This window comes from Diabrotica undecimpunctata, chromosome 5 (genome assembly GCF_040954645.1).
Source record: "Diabrotica undecimpunctata isolate CICGRU chromosome 5, icDiaUnde3, whole genome shotgun sequence".
Lineage (NCBI taxonomy): Eukaryota > Metazoa > Arthropoda > Insecta > Coleoptera > Chrysomelidae > Diabrotica > Diabrotica undecimpunctata.
In genome coordinates this window covers 98,203,427-98,215,763 of record NC_092807.1, presented here as the reverse complement: position 1 = coordinate 98,215,763, position 12,337 = coordinate 98,203,427, and the positions used below count along the sequence as shown (strand labels likewise).

At 31.7% G+C, this 12,337-nt stretch overlaps 1 protein-coding gene across 1 annotated transcript in view; it reads right to left on the bottom strand.

Moving 5' to 3' along the window:
* Positions 1–12,337, bottom strand: part of LOC140440712 (uncharacterized) — a 216,012-nt gene that overhangs the window by 130,499 nt on the left and 73,176 nt on the right. The gene's annotated exons all lie outside the window — the stretch shown is intronic.

The window sequence follows — 12,337 nt, the reverse complement described above, 5'->3', positions numbered from 1 at the left end:
CTAGGCCTCTCTTTCCCTCGATTTTTCCTTTCACTATAAGTTGGGCATATTGGTACTTATTATTTCTCAGTATGTGACCTAGGTATGATGTTTTTCTAACTTTTACTGTGTTAAAAAGTTCTCTTTCCTTGCCTATTCTATGCAGCACTTCTTCGTTTGAGGTATGCGATGTCCATGAAATTTTGAGCATTCTCCGGTAGATCCACATTTCAAAGGCCTCCAATTTATTTACGGTTGATGTTTTTAGGGTCCACGTTTCAACTGCATATAGAAGAGTCGACCAGACGTAGCATTTTGATAAACGTAGTCGAATTTCGAGTTTTATTCGAGAATCGCAAAGCAGTTTTTTTATTTTTTCGAAAGATTTTCTGGCCTGTTCTATTCTCGATCTTATTTCTAGATCAGGATTTAGGCTGCTATCGATCCAACATCCCAGGTACTTAAATCTATTGACCTGTTCTAAAATGTGCCCATTTATTGTGCAAGGTTGAGGTACGTTTTGATTTTTTCGGATTGACATCACTTTGGTTTTTTTAATGTTTATTTTCATACCAAATTGCTCACAGGTCGAGTTGGTCTTGTCGATGAGTCGTTGTAGACCTACGTCGGAATCCGCAATTAACACTGTATCATCGGCGTATCTGATACTGTTGATATTTACGCCATTCACCTTGACTCCATCCTTGGAATCCTCCAATGCTTCTTTAAATAGAAACTCGGAGTAAAGATTAAACAGCAGAGGCGACAGAACACATCCTTGTCTAACTCCCCTCCTAATTTCTACTTCTGCGGATGTGGAACCTTCGATCCTAACTCTGGCGTTTTGGTTCCAGTACAAGTTTTTTAAGAATTTGATGTCTTTTCCATTTAAACCGACTTCTTGCAAACGTTCTAATAGTAGGTCGTGTCTTACTCTATCAAATGCTTTTTCGAAGTCTATAAAGCATATAAATATATCTTTCTGTTGGTCGTAGCATTTTTGGGCGAGAACTAGTAAACTGAACAGGGCTTCTCTCGTTCCCATGCCGGCTCTGAATCCAAACTGATCGTCTCCGATGATTGTTTCGCACTTTCTATAGATACGATTATGTACGATTTTTAGTAGGACTTTTACTGCATGACTTATAAGGCTTATCAGACGGAACTCATTGCAGTGTTGTGGGTTTGGCTTTTTTGGTAGTGGGATGAATATTGACTCCAGCCAATCTTGGGGTATTTTACCTGTATCATAAATGCGATTGAATAAAAGGACAAATATTTCGATATTTTCTTCGCTGATTAATTTTAACGTTTCTGGGTATATTCCGTCTGGACCTGGGCATTTATTTGTTTTAAGATGATTAATTGCATCTATGATTTCAGATTTCAGAATTGTTGGCCCTTCGTTGTTATTTTCCAATCTTGGTTCTTCTCGTATGTCGTGAAAAAGAATTTTAATATAGTTTTCCCATTCTTTCAGTTTGTCTTCCGTTGATTCTAGCAGTTTGCCATCCGTGTTCAGCATGGTGTGAAAAGTCGTTCTCTTGGTAGTCGATGTAAACTCTTTTACCTTTTTATGTAAATTAAAAAAATCGTGCCTTTGTTGTAGTTCTTCTATTTCCACGCATTTTGTTTCCAGCCATTTCTCTTTTGCTTCGGTTATTTTTTTTCGAATTATTCTATTTAGTCTTTTGTATTCTCCGTCCTTGTCATTTTTTCCTTTGGATTCTCTTCGTTTGTTCATTAATTGTAAAATCTCTTCTGTCATCCATTCCTGTTTGTTATTTCTAGGTGTTACTTTTAGATGTTTTTCCGTTACATTGTTCATTTGTTCTTTAATAGTTTTCCACAGAACGTTTATGTCATCGTACTCGCTAATTCTATTGTGGTCGATATTTCCTAAATTTTTGTTTAATTCTTTATTTACTGTCTGATATATGGTGTCGTTTTTCAATAATTGGATGTCTAATAGTTGGTGTTGAGGTTTTTGTTTCTTTATTAGTTTCCATCTTGCGCGAACTTTTGCAACAACAGGATTATGATCGGAATTGATGTCAGTTCAGGCAGACCTAAAAAATTTAAAAAAGGATACCACTGGACAAAAGGAAAGAAAAAGGAAAATTCTGGCTTGAAATGAAAGCGCAAGGCAGAAATTAGAGTTGATTAGAGACAAATCATGGAAGCTCTATTATGCTAAGATTTTAACCCTTAAGACTTGAATGAAGAGTCAAACAAGTCTATAATTTAAAATTATTTTCGATTATACAGGGTCAGTCAGAACAATGGAATAAATCAAAGTTTTTTTTATTAACACATCTTCTATATAAAAGCATTTTTAAATACAATAATTCTGTATTTATGTAGGTCTAAAGAACAATTTTCGAAATATTTACACTTTTATTGAGAGAAATGCTAATATTTAAAGGAATGTGGATTAGGTTTTCAAGGTAAGAAATATGTAAGTTTAAGTAAACAGTATGATCACTATTGTCAAATTCAAAATATTCTCATTGTTTTTAAATGGAATACCCTGTATATTAAAATTGAATTATATAGGAAATATTACATTTCTTTTTGTATAGTATAATTTGTTTTGTAGGTATTTAAAAATATATATAACAAGCAAAAAATACGAAGATGAATAAAGTTTAAAGACAACAATAGTCTCAAGATTACAGAGAAAGTAGACAGCGGATATGATAGCATTAAAAGAAACACAAGAGTGTCTAAAACAAATTAAAAACAGGAAAGCAGCGGCCCCAGATTCGATAACCGTAGAATTAATAAAGTATGGTAGCTTAATACTCGATTTATTTTAGAATCTTACACTTATTGTACGAATTTTGGAAACAGAAAAATGTAAAAAATTTGATGAATTCTTCATTCAAAAAAAGAGACCGTAATATGTGTGATAAATGTATAGAGGCATTAGTTTATTTTAAACTCTGTGCATAAACTATATGCACAAATCATAAATATTAGATTTTAGAAAATAGAAACAGAATGTTTTCAGGAAAGGCAGATTCTGCATCTCTCTATGCAGATAATGCATACAGAGGTTACTCTAAATATAAAATTGTAGTAATAAAAGGCCTATATAACAATACCGAGATTAATAAATAGAAAAAACATTAATCTCAATCAATAACAATTGTTGCAGTTTCGCAACTGTTAATAAACATTTATTAAATATTAAGACTTTATGGTAGTTTTGATTCTCCCCGTATATCAAGATTTCATGTATAAAGGTGCATCTGGGTTAAAAACTACATGCTACGAGACGGGCAATCTGCAAAATGACACAGATGTGTATTGGAGATAAGCGATGCATCTACACAATCAGAGTCGAGTTTTATCTCTCAAACCACACACATGTGTGTGCGTTTGGGTTAAGAGTACCTAAGACACTTAGCATCGGTCCTTTGACCGAGGAAGTCGTTTTGATGCAGAAAAGTTACATTAGGAATTGTGTGGTTCCTGTTACGTCGGTGAAGACATATTTTTTGCGGTGGCCGGAGTGCCATCTTCTCATTGGGTAAGGAACAATACCATAATTTTGATGCTGCATGGGCTAAGTACGTTTATTTGGTGCCCAATTATTACATATTGTGTCGCGATTTTGAACTTTTGAACTTTATTCAGAACATTAAACGTTGTCAATTGGACATTTTGCTTTTGTTTTGTGTAGTATTTACTCTATTCTTATTTTTTGTAATATGTCATTCCCGATTATAATTTGAATTGAGTTTAAATATTTGTATTTGAATATATAATTTGAGTTGAGTTTGATATAATTCATATATAATATTTTTGATTGCATTTTGTGTAACTGTATTAACGAGGTTTATTCATTTTATTACGAATTAAGTATATTATAATATGTGCGTATATTTTTCACTCTTTCACGTTTAATATCAATTTTTTTATATGACATATATATTCATATTTTTATTTCTTTTTTGTATAATATTATTTCTATCTATGGTTTCTTTATGGTTCTCTTTTTGTGTGTCGTTACGTATTGATTAATATTTAAGTTTGTACTGCATATATTCTTCTTCTTTTAAGTAATATATTCTTCTTTATTTATAATTGTAGGTATATTGGGTTATGTATATTTATGATTGCTTTTACTTCGTGTTAAAATAGAGTTTTATACAGTCCACTGGTTTCATTTCATTTCTTTTATTTTAATATACATACCCAATCCGAAAGGGGGAAACCAGCGAGTTCTAGATTGAACAAAATATCTTCTCTCCCCCTTCAGGATGACCAAAATTGTTATATTGAGGTCATCGTATGTGCAGAACGCAACAACAATCAATAGAGAAGTTAGATACGGGTACAACCTATCACACAGTTTACTCAACATATATATTGATGCAATTGTAAGACAATGGAAAAAACAACTTAAGCCTAGAATAACCAGTAACCCAGCTAAGAAATATAAAAAGCAGTATTGTTTGAAAAACAGTTTGAAGATGAACCTACAATAGGCTATCTACGGCTGTATCTATGTATCTATGAATCGAACATGCCACAAACTTTACTTTAAAATATTAACTAAAAAGACAAAATTTATGGATTTTAAAGAAGAATACCCTATACGAACCAGGATAATAATAAATGAAGAGCTGGGGAACAAGTATTTACTTTAACTTTGCATGGCATTATTCTAAAGCTATTTTCTTGTGGCATTTTTAAAGTAATTACTATTTAACTGGGAATAATCCACAATTAAAGGTTAAAGTTCGTTTATTGACGTTTCAATTTCCACTTCGGAAATCGTTCTCAAAATACATACATCAGTAAATTAAACAAATTTTGTTTTTGATTACTTGGTGAAAAATTCTTCTAATAATTTAATTTTATCTGACTCATTTATATTGACAATTCAGACATAGGTATACATTTTAAAGTAGACGATTTTAAAATGGTAATGCCAATATTGTTGAGTTGCGCTCCTGGGACTACTTTACTTATAAGATAGTTCATTCGATTACATGAAATCAAGTTTAACTTGAGAATATCCATCAGAAAATATCATAGCATGTAATTCGTCTTTGAAAAGGCAAATACATGCCATGATGACAGTAAAATTCTCCTGTTAGTGATGTCATAATAAATTATGAGGGAAAAACCAGGAGAAAACATCATAATACTATCCCGGCATGGTAAGTATTTGGTCGTGCATTTAGTTTACCTTCAATATACACCAAACTCTGATTTTATATGTTTGTTATTTAAAAACATAAATGATGTATGCTCTATATGTTACTGACTTACTAATACTGGTATTTTCCTTTTAATAATTTCCTCTTTCAATATGGGTAACCAGATCCTACTACATTCTAGCGAGGAATTTGCGACACAATTGGTCTCATTTAGCATAATTAGAGCCGCTTCTTTGATTTTTCTCTTTTTACCATCCGTTTCTTTTAGGACTATATTTGAATCATTCCATTGAACCCTATGTTCATTATCCCATACGATAGATGGAATAATGATATGATTATTTGATAGATCTCAAATATGTAAACACGCATGTGATAATGAACATAGGGTTTAATGGAATGATTCAAATAAAGTCCTAGAAGAAACGGTTGGTAGAAAGATAAAAATCAAAGAAGCGGCTCTAATTATACTAAATGAGACCAAATTGTGTCGTAACTTCCTCGGCAGAATGTACTAGAATCTGGTTACCCATATTGAAAGAGAAAATTATTAAAAGGAAAATACCAGTATTAGTAAGTCAGTAACATATAGAGCATCATTTATGTTTTTAAATAACAAACATATAAAATCAGAGTTTGGTGTTTATTGAAGGTATACTTAATGCACGACCAAATACTTACCATGTTGGGATAGTATTATGATGTTTTTTTTTCCTGGTTTTTCCCTCATAATTTACTATGGAATCACTAACAGGAGAATTTTACTGTCATCATGGCATGTATTTGTCACTTTAAAGACGAATTACATGCTATGATCTGTTCTGATGGATATTCTCAAGTTAAACTTGATTTCATGTAATCGAATGAACTATCTAAGTAAAGTCGTCCCAGGAGCGCAACTCAACAATATTGGCAATACCATTTTAAAGTCGTCTACTTTAAAATGTATAATGTATGTCTGAAATGTCAATATAAATGAATCAGATGAAATTAAATTATTAGAAGAATTTTTCACTAATTAACAAAAAAGCAAAATTTGTTTAATTTACTAATGTTTGTATTTTGAGAACGACTTCCGAAGTCAAAATTAAAACGTCAATAAACGTACTTTAACCTTTAATTGTGGTTTATTCCCATTTAAATGGTACTTATTTTTCATGGCACTTGGAACAATCCAAAAAACACCGGTTTTACTACAGGGTAGTAAAACTTGGACGGTGTTAAAACAAGAAAGCCAAAGACTACACTCAGCCGAAATAAAATTTTTAAGGAAAATAAAAAAATGCACATTGAGAGAACAAATCAGAAATAAAAATATAAGTGCCGAATTACATGTTATCACGAGGAATAACAGAATAAAACAAAAACACGTTTAAATGGAGAGAATATTCTAAATGAATAAGGCGAGATAGATTAGTAAAACATGTTCTAAAATATAAAACACGTGGTAGAAGAGATGTGTAACAGCCTCGAAGAAGATTTCAAGAGTGAGGATGGAACAGGCTTTGAAGTCTAATATGATAAAGTAAAGTTTGTTTAGCAGTAAATGGTCGACTTTACTTAGTATCGACTATAAACGTCCTGGGTTAACCGATTATAGTATAAAAGGCAGGGTTTCAGGTAACAATGGATTACCTGAGGTACAAGGTCTTAACAATGGGCCAAGTCAGATAAATTTATTAATATTTACGACAGCACTAATTGAAGCCAACTATTTTCTGCTAAATAAACTTTAACAAAGTGACTGTTCGTGAAACGCCGAAATAAGATAAGGTAGATATTCTTGTCGTATAAGGTAGGTATTGTTGTCGTATAAGCCGGTCGTGAAAACTCTGCGGATTCTTGTCTACGTTGTACGGAGGGTCAGAAATATATGTATAAATCGGTTCTAACATCTTTTGTTGTAACATCTCCCTATTAACAGATTAACGGTCATTGATTAACAATATACTAAGTTGACGATAATACTCGGTTAACTTTGAATTCGTCTGGTGTAACTATTCGCTACTAGTTACTAGGATTACATCTGTTTAATTACAATTAATAATCGACTAATGATCTATTATTATTATTGACCTCGATTCCTTGTCTAGCTATTTTTATATATCAGTATGTGACGAATCCCCTTGTTATTGCTGGTCAAATTTAACGTGATACTTGGCCGATTTGAAATTAGGCTCCACCCACGATGCGCATTCGACCATAACACAATTCGTCCTTATTATTTCTTGGCTCTTCGAAGTACAATGTACTTCTATAGTCTGCGACAAAGTTTTTTTATCTTACTTATGTTTGAAGTTACTGTGTGTTGAAGAAATATCGTATTACAATAGATTTGACTTTTTAAATAATTATTGTTAAGTATTTTAAATTATAAACATGGATTTTCATTCAAAATTAGAAGGCAAAGTCTTGTCTGGACAAATGAGGGAGATAATAGCAAATGTGATTGTTTTTATGCAGAGAGAAGCGATGCAAAATCCTCATGTTAAAGATTTTAAAAAAGTTCAAGAGCGTGCTTCCTTAGCAACGGGAATAAGTATAGCCACTATCAAACGGATCTCTCGTGAAATAAAAAATACAGAAGAAGGTGCTTCTACATCATTTTCGACGCCTAACAAAAGAATGAGATCTGTCCCAAAATCCAACTTGGGCGATTTTGACAAAGGTTTACTTCGGAGTATAATAATAAATTATTATGTCACGGAACAAAAAAAATAATGAAGACAATATTTATACAGGGTCGCATGAAACTTTGAGAAAAGTGATGAGAGATATGGGATTTCGATGAAAGAAAGCAAAGAATAACAGGAAAATCCTAATGGAAAACCCGATATACAAGTGCTCCGGAGGAAGTTTCTCAGAAATATTAAACAATATAGGGGAAAAAATCGGCCCATTATTTACATGGATGAAACTTATATTCATTCCTCTCATACCCATGACAGATACTGGGGAGACAATACCACCGAAGGTTTGCACAAGTCAGTGTGCAAAGGGCAAAGGCTGATTATTGTTCACGCCGGTTCATAAAAAACGCATGTTTGACATTTAAATCTGGTACGAAGTCTGGAGATTATCATAGCGAAATGATCTATAATAATTATAAAAAATGGATTCATGAAAAACTTATTCCTAATATACCAGCCCGTACTGTATTGGTTATAGACAATGCATCATACCACAATGTCCAAGTGCAAAAATGTCCCACTAAGGGATGTAGAAAAGACGAAATGAAGGAATGGTTAACACACATATCTCTGTAGGAGCTGGGTTGTACGCTTGTGTGTGTGTGTTTTTATTTAAAATAAAAATTATTCTTAATATATTTTCTTATGGCATAATATTGTAATTTACTATTTTTATTGGGAATAATCCACAATTTTAGTTTAAAATAAGTTTATTTTGAAGTTTCGAGTTCCACTTTGGAAATCGTTAACTCAAAATACGTAATACCAATAAATTAAACAAATTTTGTTTTTGTTACATGGTTAAAAAGTTCTTCTAATAATTTTATTTTATCTGACTTATTCATATTGACAACTCAGTCACTATTTGAGATATATTTTATACGATATATTTCTACAAAATCTCCTTACAAAAATAAAATATTCGGGAAAGTTAATAAAGTTATACAGTTTAGTACCGAAATACCGGATGTTGACAGCCATCCCAACGGGGCTGGTATTATTCTATTGTAAAGAAATAAACAGATTAAAATATTTATGACTTACTAAAATTTAGAACTACTGTTCTTTTATTCTTATACAGTTTACTGTAACGCAAATGTAAAGCTTTCATCTCTGCCAATATTCCGTTTATAAAATTACAGAACGAGACATTTATAAAAGTGTTCGAAAAAACTGCCGCTTCAACATGACTGAATGGTCAATATTAATGAGTCAAATAAAATATATTTATTAGAAGAATTTTTTTACCAAGTAACAAAAACAAAATATTTTGTATTTTGAGAAAAATTTCCGAAGGAAAAATTGAAACGTCAAAATAACATACAATATAGACATATCATAGAAGTTCCATTAATAAATAAGGTCACTCTCTGTAAACTTGTAGTATGGAGTGTACCTACGAGGCGAAGAGACCGAGCGCATTATGTATCTCTTTTCCTCTGAATGCGTTCTCACTTAATTTTCTACGCAAGTGGACAAATTTGTCAAGTATCACCTTTAATTTGACAAGCTGTACTAGGGCAATTGTTGTTGATATTGTAACGTTATAAACGTCACATCTCTATTAATTTATATTTAAATAATTATTTCGTTTTAATTTCTGTATTGATTTATTAATTTCTTTATCTTCAGTTTAATTTTTACTATTTTTTATTTAAAAAGTAGTTGGCGCCCTCCGTTTTTCTTGTCTTCCTCTGTCTTTCTTTTCTCTCTCTTTCTGTCCCGTACAATAAATATTCGCCCTTTCTCTTTGTGTCCAGTAGACTAGATATTCTGTGTTGACAGACAAGCTAGTTTCATGATATCTATAGCAACATCCTATGATATCTGTGCTAACTTAATTCAGTCAGTCCCTTCCTATTTTCTGTCAATCACATTTAATGGTGGGATTATTTTTTGCCTCTTTTTAAAATTTAGCCTCATTTTATGGTCTACAAAATTCTCTTGGGGTAAGTACTTTCATCGTAATCTTTATTCTATAATTCTGACAGCATTTCCGATATTTGTAACCTTACTTCTTTCGAAAGAACATTTTCCGATTATATGCATTAGGACTATTTAACAGAATTTAACTAAGCAGTAAGAATTATATTTCATTTTATCCTTTCTATACGCTATTTGTTATTGTAATTTTGTAAAATGGCAAGAAAGTTAAACCTTTTTGATGTGTCTCTAATGCAAGTTGTTTCTGGTATTTTAGTTTATTGGGTTTATTGGCGGTTTTATTGACCACATCGAGTTTATTGACCACATTAAAATCATGAAAATTTATTGACCAGATCAAATTTATTGGCCATATTGGACATTTATTAACAACTTAGTCAGGACCTACATACACATATTACTGTAGCTCTCCAGAAGACACATTTAATTGGAGGACCTAACATCTACAACACATAAGCAGCCCATCGAAGCAATAAGTATCACTTAATAATTGTTAGGCTTTGGCAGGGTTAATTATTGTTTTTTTATCCTTTTTAATAAACATCTTTGGTTAAGATTTGTTTTATTTGCTATCAGCTAAGAGTTCAGGTTCAATCCTTAGTTTAAGACAAGACGAACTCACACTTGGGATACTGAGCTAGGCAAGGCATAGACGATAAACTCCCATGGTTGATTAAGGTATTATTTTTATGATAGTACTTCAGTTCTCTTTGGTAGTCTTATCGTTACAATATTATTATGCTTAGCTTGCAAGGTTACGATTTACTACAACATATGTGTTTCTATAACAGACACGCATTTGTTATATATTGTATGCTCTAGATTTCGAATTATTCTAATAAAATTTGTTAAACAACTATTTAATTTATTAAAGTATTCTTAAATCGCTGTATTGGATATATATTTTATATATCACACTTATTCTTAAAGTCAGGAGGAAGAAGACGAAAATGCTTCAATTAACAACTAATTATACCAGTATATTGAGATATCCTTATATAACTTACAGTTTGCAAATTTACTATTAAAAACTCACTACAATTACGGAAATTTCGAAAAAAATTGTAGGTGAAAAATTGGGTACACGTAAACTCATCACCAATTACCATAAATACCCTCGTACATAGTACAAACTCATCACCGCCATAAAAGTGGGGTTTTCAAAATAGACCCTAAGAGATTGGTAAACTGATCACTGGCCTACCTGCACCCCGGATCAGGTATAGACCATAAAATCCCAGCAAACGGCTAGTTTTTGGTAATTTCACAGTATAATCCAAATCCAGATGTCTTAAATGCAACTGCAATTTATTGGTTTTTATTTGGGAATTCCACAAAATTCTATTGATAGCTACCTAAAATCATGCGAAAAGAAAAATTTCTCTTCGTTTGCCCTTGTTTCTTCAACATGAATAGTGAACTGCTAATTGATTACGTCCTGAGCCAACGCGAACAAAAAATAATGATTATCAATAATATCAAATTTCAATTGCGAAAGACTCTAAAAAAATCGAATTGCCTTTTGTGGACTTGTGCGACGAAAGGGTGTAAGGCTAAATGTCATACAACTGGTGAGTAGAAATTTTATACCGTTTTTGTTTAGTTGTTTCGCACTGGTTTTCGCGAATCATCCTGATCAAACAGAAAAAAATCAGCGTAATTAAGTTCTTTAAGTTAACTGTATACGATGTTTCTTGTAGGCAAGGCATAATATCACTTTGTTGCTGTAGATTACCTTTTCTGATATTACATTTTGAGATTTCTAATTAAATTGTTATGAGCTTTTGTTGCCTTTCTCAAGTGAGACTTTCTCACTTGAGAAAGACAATCAGCCGAAACAGCTGTAGTGATAAGAACTTAAAATAAATTTTGTGGAAGTTTTGAAAACAAAGTTTTCAGTGTTGTATTGTTACATAAAATGAATTTCCATCAAGTAACGGTCGAATCCATCAATTATTTAAAATATTTATGTTACACAAAAAGTTTTGAATGATCTAAAACCTAGAATACAATGATCGGATATTAAATTTTTCTAGTTGTATACGCGGTTTGTTAAAAAAAAGTCTTAATAAAATTCATGCTGTTTAACGAACCGCGTAAATGACTGAAGAATACTAATATCTGATTCTGATGATTGAAGTTCTAGATCAAATAATTTTTTTTTTCATAAAGCTAAAAATAAAAAAAATTTCCATATGGTACCGACTTAATTGGACTCATAACTTCAAAACATAACTATTTGGGTGTGCAGCTGAAGATAGGACAAAGAAGTACTCTGTTTAGTCTACCAAGCTTTCGCAAATCTTTATTTGTATCATCAGGGTGCTACAATAAACAAAATTAGTATAAACTACAGAATAAAAATTATTTTGTATCTTACACTAATTGAGGTTAATTGTCATGATGTTTATAAAATGAAATGAACAACTCATCTGACTCCTACAAATAATGGCGAAAACTAACCAAAAAATGTAAAAAAATTGGTTTTAAAAGCACAATTGTGGGATTTTTGTACAAGTCGAAGTTTCCTTCGACTTCAATGCACTAATA